The sequence below is a fragment of the Passer montanus genome, unplaced genomic scaffold (assembly GCF_014805655.1).
Source record: "Passer montanus isolate IOZ18808 unplaced genomic scaffold, ASM1480565v1 scaffold174, whole genome shotgun sequence".
Lineage (NCBI taxonomy): Eukaryota > Metazoa > Chordata > Aves > Passeriformes > Passeridae > Passer > Passer montanus.
In genome coordinates this window covers 92,160-109,412 of record NW_024364715.1, presented here as the reverse complement: position 1 = coordinate 109,412, position 17,253 = coordinate 92,160, and the positions used below count along the sequence as shown (strand labels likewise).

The 17,253-nt window shown below is 54.4% G+C and overlaps 1 protein-coding gene across 1 annotated transcript in view; it reads right to left on the bottom strand.

Annotated features, from left to right (window-relative positions):
* Nucleotides 1–13,304, bottom strand: part of PSD2 (pleckstrin and Sec7 domain containing 2) — a 75,386-nt gene extending 62,082 nt beyond the window's left edge. Inside the window, exon 1 of the mRNA XM_039704414.1 lies at nucleotides 13,275–13,304. The gene's annotated coding sequence lies outside the window, so the exon portion shown is untranslated. The remainder of the gene's footprint in view (nucleotides 1–13,274) is intronic.
* Between the last annotated feature and the right edge of the window lie 3,949 nt (nucleotides 13,305–17,253).

Sequence of the window (17,253 nt, the reverse complement as noted above, 5' to 3'; positions counted from 1 at the left end):
AAAAAATCAATTTCAGCAAACTATCAGAAGACCATTCACAATGAAGAACTACAACTGCCACTTTTGTGACATGATTTCTTTTTCCCTGTATGGAACTCCAGCAGGAACCTGTGAACTTGTTGAGCCAACAAAATATATTTGATTTGCAAAAAAACACTTAAATTTTTTTTTCATTCATTTCACTTCCAGATATTTTTCTTCTGTTCTAGCTGAGCTGAATTTCTCTGAGGCACCACCAAGTGAGAGTTTACTACATGAGGACTGGGAAGGAAGCTGAGGTAGGTCTGGAAAGGCTGCATGGGCACATCTGCTGTTACCATCACTGATGGCATCAAGGGCACAGCCATTACCAAGCTTGCTTTCTCCATCCTTCCAGCCATTTATAGCTAATCTCACCAGGGCTCAACTTTCTCCAGCCTCTGGATCACAGGATAGGTTCCCATGGAGCTGGTGCCCCTGGGGCTGCTCCTCACCATGGCACATGTCTGCAGCACAGAGGATGGAACCTCTTTCCAGAGGTTTCCAGAGTTTATCCCTCCTCAGCCACAGGCTGGGAGGGACTGAGATGCAGTTAAGTAGTTCCCCAGCCTGCACTACTTTTTAGCTCAATTTCCATTTCCTAAACCACTGCTGACGTCGGTCTAAATAATCATTATCTCCACAACCATGCTGAGTTTTAGCTTTGCTGAGCATCTCACAGCAGATTTGGAGCTCTGGAAAGGATGCTGAGCTTAAGAAGCTGCTGCTCTGTGTGTCTGTCCCATCTCACTGACTGTTTTTCCCAATGCACACACAAACACACACCCTACGTGCATGTGTGCTCTCTTTCATGTGAGCTGCCTAAGTGGATACTTGCTGTCAGATCTTCCAAGCCACAGCACATTTTTAATCAGTCAGATAATTCAATCATTCATTTCAGACCTGCTCTGCACAGCTGTCATTTGCAAGCATCAAAGCTTCTCTATCAAAAAACCACACAGGCTGGGGGCTCATTCAGGCATTGCTGTTTCAAAGTGCTGGGGGGGGGTGCAAAGAAAAAGAACTAACAGGATGGATTAAATGAACTTATTAGAAATACTTCTGAAGCTGCCACCCAACCATCCTCAGCAGACAACAATGGCATGGCACAAGGGCAAGTCAGGCATCTGCAGGATTTGTGAGGTATTTGCAAATCTCACTCTTACGTTGCAGAGTGGGGAGAATGGAGGCGGGGGGTGTCACATGGAGCTTCCTGCCTGAGATGCTCAAAGCCACCGAATGGGATTTGGATGTCTGGTTCTCATTAAAATTAATGGAAATTGGGTGCCCAGACCTACAGGCAGCTTTCAAAAGCTGCATCCCCATTTATAATTAATGTTCCCAACAGAACGACTAAATATTTATACAATAGTTCACATTATATGCAAAGTGGGAAAGGTGCCTCTTGGAAGATCAGGGACCCAGAGAAGGCAGATCTGATGGGGTGTCAGGCTTAATCCACGTTGTCTCTTGTTTAAAGCTCTTCTACTTGCAAATCTCCAGCAGCTCCCACTGGATGAGCACCTGGGTGGTAGCTCAGCAACGATGAAGTTCTCAGGCTACAATGCAGCAAATTAAAATGGCAGATTAACAGCTTTCCTGGGTTCTTTTTCTCTCCCTCCCCACAGCTCTGACTTCCTTCATCCACTCACTTCATCTCTGCACATCCCAATTTCCAGTATGAAAACTGCTCAGTGCTGTTGTAAGAGAGCAGTGGAGCTCAAGCCACGAGCACTGCCCTGGTCAGAGGTGCTACAGGTGGGAGAAGCCAAGGAAAAGTGACACTGATGTGCCTCCAGACATTAGCAGAGCCATGGCTGGATCTGCTCCACTGCATTTGCTCTGGAGGGATGGAGTAATTCAGGGTACAAAGTTGGGGCTTGGACCCTGAGGGTGTTTGGGGGATCTGTGCTCTGGGGTAAAAGCTTGGCACTCCTGCAGGAAAAGTTCAAAGGAAACAAGTCCTGTTCTGGTTTGTCTGTCCCTGAAGGAAACGCTTCTTCAGCTGGACCATCTCTAAACTCTGCCCCAGCTAATCCACTGAGAAGGTGTCCATGGGAGCTTGGGCTTCATGTACCCAGCAGCCTCAGATTCTCACTCAGAAGAGATCCTGGGCTGGGCTCAAGACAAACACTTAGGGTGGGTTTGATGATCACAGTGTTTTACAGCGCCTTAATTGAGGAGATTCAACTCCTCCAACCTTTGAAAATCAGCCTTTTAACTTTATTCTTCCTGACTTTTCTATTCTTCTTACCTAAAGCCACCAGATGGAGAAGCTCTGCTGACTCAGGGAATATGGAGACAGCTCCAGTCTGCTCCCCTCCTGGGCATCTCTGGGTTTGTCAAGCCCTGACAAATGTACTGAGAGCTCACATCTGTAGATCCCCAGCTTCTAGGATTTGAGCTGTAGCTCCAGTTTCACTGAAAGGACACAAAGCTTAGCCAAAGGACAAGTCATGTGCTCTGTGTCCGTGGACACACACCCTCTGCTACAAAGGGTTCACTCCCACCCTTTAGCTTCTGGTCAGTTGGCTCTTTTCTCCTACCCTGGAAATCATCAGTAGCTCATGTTGCCTCTCCACATGACCTTGGGTGCCCTGTACAGGTCTTTCTGTGGCTCTCCTGACCCTCCTGACCATATCTCACAGCACAACATGGGCTATGTTTGGTGTCCAGGCTGGCCTAGCACAGCTACACAAAGTTGTGTCATGGAATCACAGAATATGCTGAATTGGAAGGGACCCACAGGGATCATCCAGTCCAGCTCCTGGCTCTGCACAGACACCCCAACAATCCCCCCTATGCCTGGGAGTGTTGTCCAAATACTCCCGGAGCTCTGGCAGCCCTGGGGCTGTGACCATTCCCTGGGGAGCCTGGGCAGTGCCTGATCTCCTCTGGGGGAAGAATCTTTTCCTGATATCCAACCTGACCCTCCCAGTGCAGCTCCAGCCGTTCCCTTGGGTTCTGTCACTGTCCTTGGTGCTGCCCCTGTGCTTCCCTCATGAGGAAACTGCAGACTGCCTTGGGGTCTCCCCTCAGCCTCTTCTGCTCAAGGCTGAAGAAGCCAAATGCCCTCAGCAGTCAGCCACAACACGGAAGTGAACATGAGCTGCAGCCACATCCCCTGAACCTCACAGCTGTGGGGCAGGGCAAAGGGGAGACAAGGCACCATTCCTCAGTGACACCAGGGCCAGTCTGCATGGCATGGCACATTCACTGCTCCAATGTTTGTTCCCTATTAAAACAGCCAGCTTGGCAAGACAAAAATAAATGCAAATTCAAGGCTTAGAGCTGTTGTCCCCAGATAAGATGCCAGGAGAGCATCAAGGACACATAAAGAACAAAATAGCTTAATTTTCTCAGTGAATACCTGTCTGCTTATTTTTTAATTAAACAACAGCTGGGTGTAGACTTGTGAGACAGCAGAGGGATCCCAAGACAGAGGAGATTAGGTGATGTGAGGATGTAAACCCTCCCTAGCACGGAGAGCGTGGCAGCTGAGCCTGGCAGAATCTGCTCCATCACTGGACCCTTCACTGCAACAAGCTTCTGCAAAGGCTCCCTCATTTTTTGAGCATTTAAACCCAGAAGCAATTACACACTCTGAATCACAGCCAATACTCCATCCTGTCAGACAGACAGGGTCACGGGCAGGCATTTTAGGAGCAGGCTCGAGAAGCCTCTGCTGGCAGTTGCCTACAAAAGGACTGGTCCCATCTTCAGGCATGAATATGGACTAGGCTGCCTCTGAAAGTTCCTGCCAGCCCCCTGCAGATGTGTCACTTGTTGATAGATGTGTAGGTCAAAGTCTGAAGGTCTGTATTTTCTTATCACACAGACTCAGGAAGAGATTTCCCCATCCAGAGATCCCTCAGGCCTTGGCCATGGAGGGAGGGCTGAGAACCCTGGCAGAACATCCTGGCCTTGCTCCCAAGGAGCCAAGCCTGCATCCCTGTGGCACAAGAGAGGTTACAGAGAAAAGACTGGGACCAAGGGCTCAAACTGCTCAGCCCCAATAATGCCTCAGACCCCAAACCAATGATCCAACCACCATCCTGAGTCACAGACAGGAATCACAGACTTACAGAAGGGTTTATGTTGGAGAGGACCTTAAAGATCAGCCAGTTCAACCCCTGCCATGGGCAGGGACACCTTCCACTATGCAGGGTACTCCAAGCCCTGTCCAGCCTGGCCTTGGACACTTCCAGGGATCCAGGAGCAGCCACAGCTTCTCTGGGCACCCTGTGCCAGGGCCTGCCCACCCTCACAGGGAAGAATTTCTTCCCAATATCCCATCTAACCCTGACCTCTGCCAGTGGGAAGCCATCCCTCCTTGTCCTGTCACTCCAAGCCCTTGTCCAAAGCCCCTCTCCAGCTCTCCTGGAGCCCCTTTAGGCCCTGGCAGGGGCTCTGAGCTCTGCCTGGAGTTTCCCTTCTCCAGGTGAGCAGCCCCAGCTCTCCCAGCCTGGCTGCAGAGCAGAGGGGCTGCAGCCCCTGGAGCACCCGTGCTGGGATCAGCCGTGCTCCCAGGGAGAGCTGTGCAGGCTGCTGGGCTGTCACTGCCCTAGATTGGAGCGGTAAGCTCCTTTCTGAAGGAAGATAATTGCTCTAGTTTAGAACTAAGTGGTTCAAGGAGAAAAACACAGGTAAGAGGGCTCAATGCTGTGAGTTTGCGGTGGGAAACAGGAGATGTGCAGGGCAGAGCAGCTGCACGGCTGCTTTGCTGGATGGTCCAAGTGATGCATGAAAAGCACCAGTCAGGCTGTCACTGTGCCCCCAGCCCAGCCAAACTGGTGCTGCTGGAGAGAGCAGAGACCAAGGTGGGAGACGTTGGTGCCACTACTTGGAGTCCTGAGCTGAGAGGCTGAACACCCTTAAAATCCAGAAGGAAAAAATCCCAGATGGAACAAAGATCTTCTGTCTCTTCTCACCTGTCCCTTCTCCACCTGCATGTTCAGGTTTTGTGGCCATAAAGGAGATTCCCAGAACACTCTGGCTCTGAGAGCTGGCATTGAGCATTTGAGCTGATGCCTCAGGTTTACCTTTTATATTTTTCAGATTCTGTTCCACTTTAATGTGTGGGTCTGGGTTTCATATTAGGGGATGGTGAGCTCTCTTCACAGAGCACAGAGACAAAACAATTCCTTCTCTAGCTGAGGCCCAAAGAAAAATGATCCAGATCTCAGGCCCAAGAGCACAAACAACGTGGGCTGAAGAGAGAAAACAAGAAGGATGGGACTTCATGGGCTAAAGCTGTAATTGGACAATTAACTCCAATATGCAAATGGACCAGAACTGACAAAAGTGAGAGACCCTGTGACAGGTTGTCCATTTTTTTGTGGCCATTTGGGTTGTGCTGCTCAAGGTGGATCCACTGAGGCCTCTTAATAAATCCCAACTTTATTCTTTAGCTCTGTCTAGTCTCTGTTCTAGGTCAGCCTTCACAAGGCATCAGAGCAGCCTGCCCACACAGAGGGACAGCCCCCACCATGGGACAGCTCCCGTGGATGCTGCTCCAGGGAAAATAGTTGCCGCTTTGGCAAGCAGTCTCCCAGAGCAAAGACCAACAAACAGGAGCAGACAACAACAGAGCCATTAATAAGGGCATGCTTGGCATGTCCCTGGACCCCTTTCCACTGTGATCAGAGATTTCAACAGGCAAGCACAGCAAAGGCCTCTTCAGCAGAGTTTTGTCTGTGCTGCTTAAAATTCCATAGCTCCCCTTTCCAAGTGGGCAGGAAAGAAACAGTTTTTGTACGTTCACAGCCCGGCCCCCTTGTCCCCATTTGTATGGAGGAAACTCTCTGGCTTGAACCTGGCAGGCTCTGGGCTGCATGGGAAGGACACCAAGAGGCTGGAAGAATGTGTCAGCTGACTCCTAGGGCCAGCTCCGGCCCTGGTAGGGACAGGTCCTGTCTGAAGGTCCCTTGGAGGAAGGTCAGAGAGACACATTTGATGCTCAGCAGCCTGTTTTGCACCAGGATCAGCCTGGGAACAGCTCCCAGCTTCCCCCAGGTGGGCATCCTTGCTGCTTCTCCCCTCCTCTCTGCACAGGGACAGAGCCATGTTGCTGGCAGGTCTGCTGCTCATCCATCCACACACGAAGGAAATGTGCACTTGGTGAGCACAGCCATGGCTCGCCTTCAGGCAGCAGCTCAAGACAGTGATGTAAAACCCATTTTTGGGGAACCCTGTGACCTGGAAACAATGGTGGAAGCACTCAGCTGGCCCCTCATACAGGACCTGAATATTATTTGTGCAAAATGTTTCTTTCAAGCCAAGGCTGGCTGCCCTGTCTTGTCTGAGAGCTATTTGCTGTCATGTCTGGTCAGAGTTAAGGTTACTGAGAACGTTCATGACACATTTTCTCTCACAGACAGCCAAGGCCCCTCTTCTGCACAACAAGAAGCCAGAAGAAGCAGAAGGATGCAATAAGCGGCCTGCAAAGCTTTGTTCCCCTTAAAAGAGTTTTGCAGCTGAGAATGCACAGCTGTAACTGAGCACGAGTGTCTGGGAAAGGGAAGTGCTCAGGCCTTGCCTGGGTAACCCCACCTCGTGCCCGTGGCTCCCTGCAGCCACTGCTTCCCAAGCTGCAGAGCCAGAATGGAGGAATCACAGAAGGGTTTGGGTTGGAAGGGACCTTAAAGGTCACCTTCTTCTACCCCATTCCATGGGCAGGGACACCTTCCACTATCCCAGGCTGCTCCAAACCCCATCCAATCCAGCCTTCCCACCTCATGCCCGTGGCTCCCTGCAGCCACTGCTTCCCAAGCTGCAGAACCAGAATCGAGGAATCACAGAAGGGTTTGGGTTGGAAGGGACCTTAAAGGTCACCTTCTTCTACCCCATTCCATGGGCAGGGACACCTTCCACTATCCCAGGCTGCTCCAAGCCCCATCCAATCCAGCCTTGAGCACGTCCAGGGATGGGGCAGCCACAGCTGCTCTGGGCACCCTGTGCCAGGGCCTCACTACCCTCACAGGGAAGAATTCCTTCCCAATATCTAATTTAAACCTACTCTGTCAGTTGGCAGCCATTCCTCTTTGTCCTGTCACTCCACCCTTTGCCCAAAGTCCCTCTCCAGCTCTCCTGGAGCCACTGCAGGTTCTGAAAGGCCCCAACAAGGTCACACTGGAGCCTTCTCTTTTCCAGGCTGAACAATCCCAATTGTCTCAGCCTTTCCTCATAGGGGAGGTGTTTCTCTCCTATGAGACACAAGGGACTCTGCTATCAAGCCACCCCTTCCCTCCCTGTGGCCTGCAGCCCCTCTCTCACAGCAGCTCATCCCGGGAGCCTTATCTTTGTCACACGAAACCTCAGCCCTTTGTCCCTCAGGCCGGGCTCAGAGAACTCTCCAAAGCCAACGAAGCGGGTCCATCCCCTCATTAACTCACAGGGCCTGTCTCCCTTGATTAGATTGTGCTGACTCTGCTTGCACATCACACTTGCTGCTCTAGATGCAGGGACACTGGGGCATTTCCAGCTGGGACACAGACAAAAGGAGGAGATAGCAGAGCCTTGGTTACCACCAGAGCAATTCAGGACAAATAATTAGAGGCTTTCATGGCTAATTGGATCTGTACTGTCAATCCAGGACAGGAGATGCCTTAACCCACACTGCCTGCCTGAGATTGCTAAGCAGGCCAGAAATAAACTGCAGCACTGGTCCAAAGCTCATCAGCCCTCAGCTTCCACCCTGTCTGCTCCCTGCCAGCCCTGCTACAGCACAGCCTGTCCAACGGGGCACTGCAGCTCCCCTGCCCTTTTCCACAGCCTCCCAGCCATGCCAGCACACCTGGAGTCACCTGGGCTGGCTGAGAGCCTCCAACGTGCTGACCTCAGTGTGTCATGGCTGGCTTGAACAAGAAGCTGCAGTTTTCAAACTGAAGTCAAAGGGTGAGTGAAGAAGAGGGTGGGAAGAGGCAGAGGCAGAGATCAGGGCTAGCAGGGAATGGCAGCCCAAGGTGTTTTCCAAGAAAGGCTTGTGAGCTGGCAGTACCCAGGTTAACCTGCCTGTTTGCAGCTACAGGACAAGGCCCCATTCCCATTTCCAAGCTCACTCTCAACCTGAGAGTGAGCTCAGTCCTTTCCTTCTCTGCCCAAACCTCCCTCCCAGATCCTGGGAGTGCTGGTGCTTGAAGATAAGACGTACAAACAACAACAAACACCTTCCCATGAGTGCCAGGCACCCAGACCTTTCCCCCTGAGCACCTTCAGCATCTGATGACCTTCAAGGAGCCTGGGTGCCTGAGCTCATGCCCTGTGTGCAAGGCTGGGGGCCGTGCAAGGAAACACAGCCAAGAGAAATGGCTTGTGCTGCTTGGGACCACAACCTGCACAACTTCTGCCTCTGCCAGGGGAAAGCCGGGCACGGGACACGTAGGAAGGCAAAGTCACAAAAAGGACAGGGCCAGGCAAAAATAGCATGACCTACTTGAAAGTAGGACAACATCCCTAAAGAGTAGGACATCTGGTCACTGCAGCAGGAGGAGCAAATGCAGAGCAGGCAGCTTGGCCACGCACACCTCACCTGATGGAGACGGCCCAGTGCAGATGTGTGCTGTGCTCAGGCAAACAGCTGGAATGTGCAGTCCCCAGCCACAGCAGAGCAGCTCTCAGAGTCTCTGAGATGGCTTCCAGTGCTGCTGCCAGCCAGTCTGTCTGTCCTGCTCAGAGCGGTGTCCCACAGGAGCCTGTGGGATGTGTGCCCAAGCCAACAGCTGATCCCTTCTACCTGATTTGCTAAATGCAGGGCTTTGCAAGAAATGATCACCAAAAACCAAAACAGAAGGAGATTCCCCATGTGCCAGACCACAGACATGCCAAGACATGTTCAATGCTCCCTGTCCAAGGCCACCCCTCCCCTGGCTCCAGCCCACCCACCTCTGCTGGACTCCTTGGCCCCAGTGCCTCCCCCAGCCAGGCTGACAGCTCCTTAGCAGAGCACAGCTCAGAAAGAACATGGTTAACGAGTGATTAAATTCATCACTGAGCTCGTGTTAGCACCTTCACAAGCTCCACAGCATCAGGCTGCAGCTGGGCCAGGCAGGACGGGTGTTTTGGAAGGAAACAAGAAAGTGCCTGCTGCAGGTAGGGGGCTCATCAAAGGAGCCTCAGTGCTCCTTGCAGAGAGGAGTTAACACCACGCTGCTGCTCCTGGGCCAGTTTCCTACCCAGCCTTGGCAGGACAGGCAGTTTTCTTGGCTGAGGACCCTGTGCTGGAACGGAAACTCAGAGCATCAGGTCTCAGGACACCATTCAAAGCCCTGCTCCTTGTTCCTGCTCTCAAAGGAGGCAGTAGGAAAGCATCCAGGTCCCTTTCCAGAAAGCTTTAAGCCTCTCCCCTCCAGAGGAAGGTCTCCCTGCCAGGTGTGACAAACTCAGACTTGCCAAAAGCAGTGTGAGGCAGCCTTGAGGTGAGGAGTGACCCACAGCATCCCCTCAGCTGAGGTGAGTGTTTCTGGACTAACCCGATGGCTGAGCCCACCCTGAGAAAAGCCAGAGAGATCATTGTGCCAGTATCCCCATGTCAGATCCCTTTAAAGCTGTCCCCCACAATGATCTTTGCTTGCCCTGCACAGAGTTGAGGAGCTCAGCCCCCCACTCTGAGCTGGGGGAGTCTGCACACCAGCCTGGAACAGAGCTGAGAGGTGAAGAAAGGCTCCTCTGGGCTCTGCTAGGGCTGCTACAGTGGCTTTCAGAGAGGAAAAGGCTTTGGGGGTAGAGGGAGGGATCAGGCAGGGCAGGTTCAGGCAGCAGTGAAGCAGGAGGATGGTCTGCCTTGCCCTGTGCTGGAGCAGAGGTCACAGTCCTTCCCCAGGAGGAGCAGGGAGGGACAGGGAGTGCTGGTGCTGGATGAAGCCCAGGGGTGACAGAAAACACAGGGACAAACACAGGAGAGAGCACAACCTCCAGGCAGGGCTGCCTGGGTCCCGTTTTGGGGTGAGGGTTGATGCCTTTGGGCTCCCAGCAGTGAAGTTCAGTTTGCCAGCAGCAGGGTGCAGGCACAGCTGGCTCTGAGCTCTCTGCAGGGGCACAGCCTGGCTGTTCACAGCCACTCACCACCTCAGCAGCCCAGGAAACAACCAGAAGCACCACCTCCCTCACACTTAATCACTAAGCATTTTCCTGCCACACTGCTGCCAACTGCTGCCAGGAAGAAAGAACCAAAAGTGCTCACTCTGGGACAATGATTTTTAACTCAGATTGTCTTTCATCCCATGCGAAGGCATTTCAACTGAGGAATCACCTCAAACCCACAGAGAAGAACTTAATTCTGATGTGACCAACATTTTCCTTTAATTAAAAAAGATGTTTCAGAAAAGCAACCTCATTTATCAAACATTCTAATTCCCAGCCTGCCCTCTATCTCCCCCAAGTATATCTGCAAAGGTGGCAGCAGATGAGCTCCACTCTGATCAATCCCCACAGGGTGTGACAGTGGGCTGGAGGCTGAGGACACCTCATTCATAGCACCAGAAGGCTGCTCCTCACACCAAGGGCTTCCCATCCCACAGACACAGCAGCCCATGCCTGCAAATCTGCCAAGACACTGCTCATTTTACTGCCTAGAAAGGCCTGACACCTTCCCAGGGCCACTGCTGTCCCTCAGACCAAGGGACCTGCAAGGCAGCTTCAGTGGGGTTGTCCACATCACAGCTTTCTGTTTCTGCTTCTCAGCCTTGCCTCTGCACCAGGGAGCTACAGCAAACACACACTGAACACAGGAATGGGCATGCCAGGGATGCTGCTCCTCTGGCTCATCTTTTACACACCCCTCTTTGAAGGGGTGCTTCTGAGCTGAGCCTGCTCCCTCACACAGAAGAAAGCTGGAGACACACTGGACAAGGAAGCAGCTGGCCAGGAACCTGAAAAATCCTTGCAGCAAACTCTCTGTCAAGCTTCAAATCCTTCAAAACCCCTGCACCAAGTCCTTCCCTGAACTGCCTGAGAAGAATTGCAGCTTTGAGATAGCGTGAAACCACTTGAGCACAAACTTAATCCTGCAGTGCTCCATCCTGGAGGCTCTCAGGGAACAGCAGCCGCCTTCCAGCTCAGCTCCTGTCACTTCTCCCAGCAGCACTTGTAAGAGGATGGTGTTCCCAGGGGTGATCCCTCCAGCCTCAGGCACTGCGGGGCTCGCAGAGAGGTGGGTGTGCAGCACCTTGAGCAGCCTGTCCTGCACCCTGCTGCTGATCCAGGGGATGGCATGGCCCGAGGAGCACCCCATCCCTCCAGCATGGGGGTAACACAGCCCAGGAGCACCCCCATCCCTCCTGCCCAGGGGTAACACAGCTCGGGGGGCACCCCCATCCCTCCTGCCCGGGCTGAGCACCCCATCCCTCCTGCATGGTACACTCTAAAAACTCACCATTTTCTTTTTTTATTTTTTTTTATGGTTAACTGGAACCAATGTCGTTCACATCAGCTGAAATATTTCATTTCCATTTCTACTTTTCCATAAAGAAATACTCTTTGCAAGTGACTTGCACTAAAAATGTCACTTTAGGGATGGGTCCCTGGACGGCACTTTCCACCTGGCTCTGCAGGGAGGACTTGGGATGCAGGACCACCTCATCCTCTCTGCCCGGGGGTAACACAGCTCGGGGGGCACCCCACCCCTCCTGCCCGGGGGTATCACAGCTCCGGGGCACCTCTTTCCCTTCGGTACAGGGTGTAAGGATAACACAGCCTGGGGGCACCCCATTGTTTCGGCACGTGGGACAACGCAGCCCCCGGAGCACCCTGCTCTCTCTAGAACATGGATAACATAGCCCGGGGACACCCCCATCCCTGGAATATCGGGATAACACAGCCCGGGGACACCCCTATCCCTGGAACGCAGGGATAACACAGCCCGGGGACACCCCCATCCCTGGAACGCAGGGACAGCATAGCCCGGGGACACCCCCATCCCTGGAATATCGGGATAACACAGCCCGGGGACACTCCCATCCCTGGAACACGGGGAGAACATAGCCCGGGGACACCCCCATCCCTCCGAGGACAGCACAGCCCCGGGAGCACCCCTTCTCTCCGCCGCGGGGATAACACAGCCCGAGGGCACCTCCATCGCCCCTGGCACAGCGAACAACGCAGCGGACAGCAGGGAGGGCATCCCTAACCCTGCAGAGCGTGGGGGACACAGCCCGGGACACCCCCATCCCTGGAACACGGGGATAACACAGCCCGGGGACACACACATCCCTGGAACGCGGGGATAACACAGCCCGGGGACACCCCCATCCCTGGAACGCGGGGATAACACAATTCCGGGGACACCCACATCCCTCCAACACGGGGATAACACAGCCCGGGGACACACACATCCCTGGAGCATGGGGATAACACAATTCCGGGGGCACCTCCATGCCTCCAGCACAGGGATAACACTACCTGGGGACACCCTCAGCCATCCGGCAACGGGATAACACAGCCCGGGGACACCCCCATCCCTGGAATATCGGGATAACACAGCCCGGGACACCCCCATCCCTGGAACACGGGGATAACACAGCCCGGGACACCCCCATCCCTGGAACACGGGGATAACACAGCCCGGGGACACCCCCATCCCTGGAACACGGGGATAACACAGCCCGGGGACACCCACATCCCTCCAACATGGGGATAACACAATTCCGGGGGCAGTCCCATCCCTCCAGCATGAGGGATAACACAGCCTGGGGACAGCCCCATCCCTGGAACACGGGGATAACACAGCCCGGGGACACACACATCCCTGGAGCATGGGGATAACACAATTCCGGGGGCACCTCCATGCCTCCAGCACAGGGATAACACTACCTGGGGACACCCTCAGCCATCCGGCAACGGGATAACACAGCCCGGGGACACCCCCATCCCTGGAATATCGGGATAACACAGCCCGGGACACCCCCATCCCTGGAACATGGGGATAACACCATTCCGGGGGCACTCCCACCCCTCCAGCACAGGGATAACACACTCCAGGAGCACCTCTACGCCGCCGGCATGAGGATAACACGGCTTGGCGGCACCTCAATCCCTCCAGCGCGGGGGATAACACAACCCCAGGAGCATCCCCACCCCTCCGGCACGAGGATAACACAGCCCGGCTATCTCCCCGCCACTGCTGTGCCACAACCCCGGCATCCCTCCATCCACCCCCGGGCACGGGAGCCGGGAGCGGAACCGCCCTCCTCACCTCAGCGCTCGCCGCGAGGCGGGGATGCTGCTGCGGCCGCGAGGCACACGCTCGCTCCCTCACTCACCCACCCCGTGCCTGCTCGCCGTGCCGCTGTCCCCGCGCGGGAGGGGGACGCTCCCGGGTGGCGGCCATGGGGGAGCGGTGCTGCCCGGCCCGGCCCGGCCCGGCCCGGCCCGGCCCCGCAGCGCCCGCGCGGGGGCGGCAGAGAGCGCGCCGGCCCGTGCTGCCCCCTGGCGGCGCGGCCGCGCGCGGACGTGGCTGCGCCCTCCGTGAGGAGAGGCCTTCTCCTGGGTCAGAAACACCCACCGGCACCTTTTGTCTCCCCTCCTCTGACATGGCAAGGAACTCCTGAGCGGTCTGAAAGCCAGGGAGAAAAACAGAGTTGACATAGGAGGCAAATTTCAGGATATTTCCCAGGAAAACTGTGCCAGAGCCTGGATGGCGCAGTCGCGTGTCCCTGGCTGGCGCACGCTGTGATTTCGCAGAGTGGCTGCCCCTCGCTGCCACAGTAGGCATTTCTCCACCTCTGTGCAAATCCTTTCAATGTTTTTCCTCTATGCAAGTCCTTTCAATGTTTTCCACAGTAACTCACACAAGCTAAGCCCCCGCAGCGCTTTTGGGGCAGTCTGAGCACCTTGAGGGCCCTGTTGGCGGCGGAGGAGTGGTGGAAGAAGACAGGAGGGGTGGTGGTGTTATGAGTAAAAAAGTTATAAATTTTTTTTAAGGTTGCAAAGTTAAAAAAAGTTGAACCAATTGCTGTTAAATTGAAGGTTACGTGCATGTTGCAGCCACCTATTAAGAGTTCTTCTTCAATTACCTGTTAATGGTTGGTGATTAGCCATTGTCCCCCCGTTGCTTGCCAGGGGTAATAACAGACCCCGCAGGCAGCAGGGGAAGGGGAGTGACATCAGAGCCAGTATGCACATGAGAATGCATTTCACCTGTAAGTTTCAGGAAAAAACCCCTAAAAACAACGAGCCAACATGGAATTAAGAGACCTAAGTGATGTCTAAGGACGAGGAACTTAATCCAGTATCTGCTAAGATCCTTTTACTTCTCACCCTAACCTGAAAAGGTCTTAACTAGAAAGAGGACCTGGAATGTTAGACTGAAAAAGTGGGAATCTGCTACTCTCCGGTGAGGACTGAATCCCCAGCTCTGCCTGCAGACCAGCGGACACAGCTGCATCCTCCTCCTCCTCCTCCGTGCCTCTCCTGGGAGCAGCGGCGGCGTGGGCGCGACCCGTCCGCTTCTCCCCACCTGAGCTGATTCTTTTTAATAAAGGCATGAAAAAGGAGAAAGATCTCCTGCCCCATTTATTTCAGTGGGAGTTCTGCAGGCTGCTGCTGCGGGGAGGGGCTCTGGGGGCTCTGTGATGGGCTGGAGAGCAGGGCTGGGGTGGCAGGTTGAGGTGACCAGGACAGTGCTCCACCTCCTGAACCTCAGGCACTGCCCAGGGTGGGAGGAGAAGGAGGTGGAGTGTGCAGGAGCCGCATTCCCTCCAGGCAGCAGCTGCCCTCTGCCTGTGCACGGAGCCTCCATGGGCCGATGGACCAGACGTGTGCTCAGCATCCTCCCTGGCGTTGCTAAGAGACGGGATCCCACGGGATGCTGCGGTGCCAGCGCTGAGCCCCGCACAGCACATCGGCAGCAGAACCTCTGGATGAGGGGAGGATGATGGGGGAGATCACACAAAAGGCTGTGGCAAAGCACCGTGAGAGAGGAAGCCCCACGCCTCTCAGGGAAAGCTCTGCAGTGGGGACAGAAGGGCCAGGGCCAGGAGGAGGGAGAGCTGAGCACCAGCAGGATGAGGGTAATCTGGAGAGAGGTCTCCAGAGGGATCCAGGTCAGGGAGATCACTCTGAAGTGAGGTATTTCTGTGAGCAGCCCATTCCCCTTCCTGGGGCCATGGGGGCTCTTGGGCAGCAGCTGACACTGGGGGAGGCTGAGGGGGCTCCTGGCAGAGGGGCACTGAGGGCAACACTGAGGGCACGGATGGGTGCACTGGGAGCTGGACAGTGGGGGCTGCCCTGCCTGGGGTATTCACGGTGGGTTGAGAAATACTCACTTGGCCCCTTTTGTCTCCTCTCTTTTGATACGGCAAGGAACTCGTGAAGCTCCGAAAGCCAGGGAGAAAAAGTCAGAGTTGATATAGGAGACAAATTTCAGGATATTTCCCTGACAAGTTAGGTGGAAAACTGTCCTGAGCCTGGATGGGGCAGTGGGATGTCCCTGGCTGACACTTGCTGTGAGTTTGCAGAGAAGCTGCCCCTTGGTGCCACAGTAGGCATTTCTCCACCTCTGTGCAATTCCTTTTAAAGTTTTTCACAGCAATTCACACAATCTAAAACCTTTCTTTGCTTTTTAGGTGACCACCCTTCCTATCATGCAATTTAAGATTTTAATCACACGTTGGGATGCTGGCAGCACGAAGAGGCCCCAGGAGAGAGCAGAAGGAAGCACAAAACACGACAGACTGACTGTGCTGCTCTGCACCCTTTGGCATTCCCTGGCTGAGCACCCCATGCAGGTGCAAACATTGAGTTTTAAGTCCTGGGCTGCACTGACAAAACAAATTAAGGGATGGCTGCTCCAAGCAGGCAGCTGAGCAGGCTCTCCCAGGGCTTCACATCCCACTGGGCTCCCCAAGCAGTCCTTGGTGATGTTACTGGTTGGGGGACAGTCTGGGCTGGTTTCAGCCTGGAGCTGGGCAGGATTGTGCTGGTGGAGGATGGACCCCCGTCTGTCACCAAAACACAGGAGTCCTTCCATAGTTTGTTGAACCTTAACCCCAACTGTTGGTATTTTTGATGTGGTATTGTTGGTAATTTAAAATTATGGACTCCTTTAACATCAGTCTGGTGTCCTGGTAGATGACAAAACCTTGTTTTGTTTGTAATTCTTCCCAGCTGGCAGCTCCTTCCCCCTTTATTACCTTTCTGTGCCCCCACCCACATGGGCCATGTTCTCCTTTCTCTGGGAGCCTCTCTCCCTGCTGCCCTGGGCAGAGCTCAGCTTTTGGCAGGGCAGAGCTGCTGGAAACACAGGGGCTTTGTCCAGGGAAGTCGATCACCTTGAACAGAGCCCAGCTGGGTTAACGCTCAGGTTCCAAAGGTGCTTCCAATCAGGGATCATCTGAGAGACAGAAAGCTCCTGCTGGCAAAGTGAAGCTGCTAGATCAGCCCAGGAACAGCTCCTGTTTCCCCTGGTTTGATGGGAAGCTGTGAAGCCTTCCAGCTCACTGTCTTCAGCCACCTCTTGCCACCCATGGCCTGAGAGGGGGCTGATTTCTGGGCTGACACTCAGGTGAGGGGGCCTGGCTTTCCCAGGATCCAAACCCAGGTTCCCCAGGGGCTGTGCTAGAGCCTGGAAGGTGCTGTTTGACGGCAGCTCTTCCCTTCACAGCACTGCTGCAAATTCCTGGCACCGGTGTGGGCAGGTGAGCTGACCTGTGCCACCCCTGGGCACAGTGCTGGCCCCAGGCCTGCTCCAGGCTGCCCAGCTCTGCCTCATGTTCTCAGTGCCACCTTTCCCACAGCGCCCACGCTCTCCTTTCTTGGAGGATGGGATCCAGAGGGGAAGAGCTAATGGCAGGTGTTGGTGGGGAAGGCACAGCCCTTCCAAAATCCAGGGATCACAGGCAGCCCCAGCACCACCCTGCATGCTCCATCCCTGCTGGGATTGGACACCAACACATCCAAAGTGCTGATGGTCTGGCTTTCTGTGGATAAATACCCCTGAGCACCATCCAGAGGACCAAAGATCTGATGCCCTGGCTGGGCAGGTAGGATGCTGCATCCCCCAAACTGTGCTGCACAACAATCAAACCCTGCTGTCCCCATCACCCCTGCCTCACCTACAGAAGCTGACATCCCAGTTCTGCCCGTTTGGAGAAGGGTGCTTCAAATCTCCCCAGAAAGTGGCTTCCTTCTTCCCAGAAGCACACTCTGAAGTGCACTTTGAGGGCTCCCAGTCCCTGCCAGAGACATCCCTGTTCCTGGGCTGCCTCCCTTGCTGCCGTGCCTCTCAGTGCATGGCAAGCG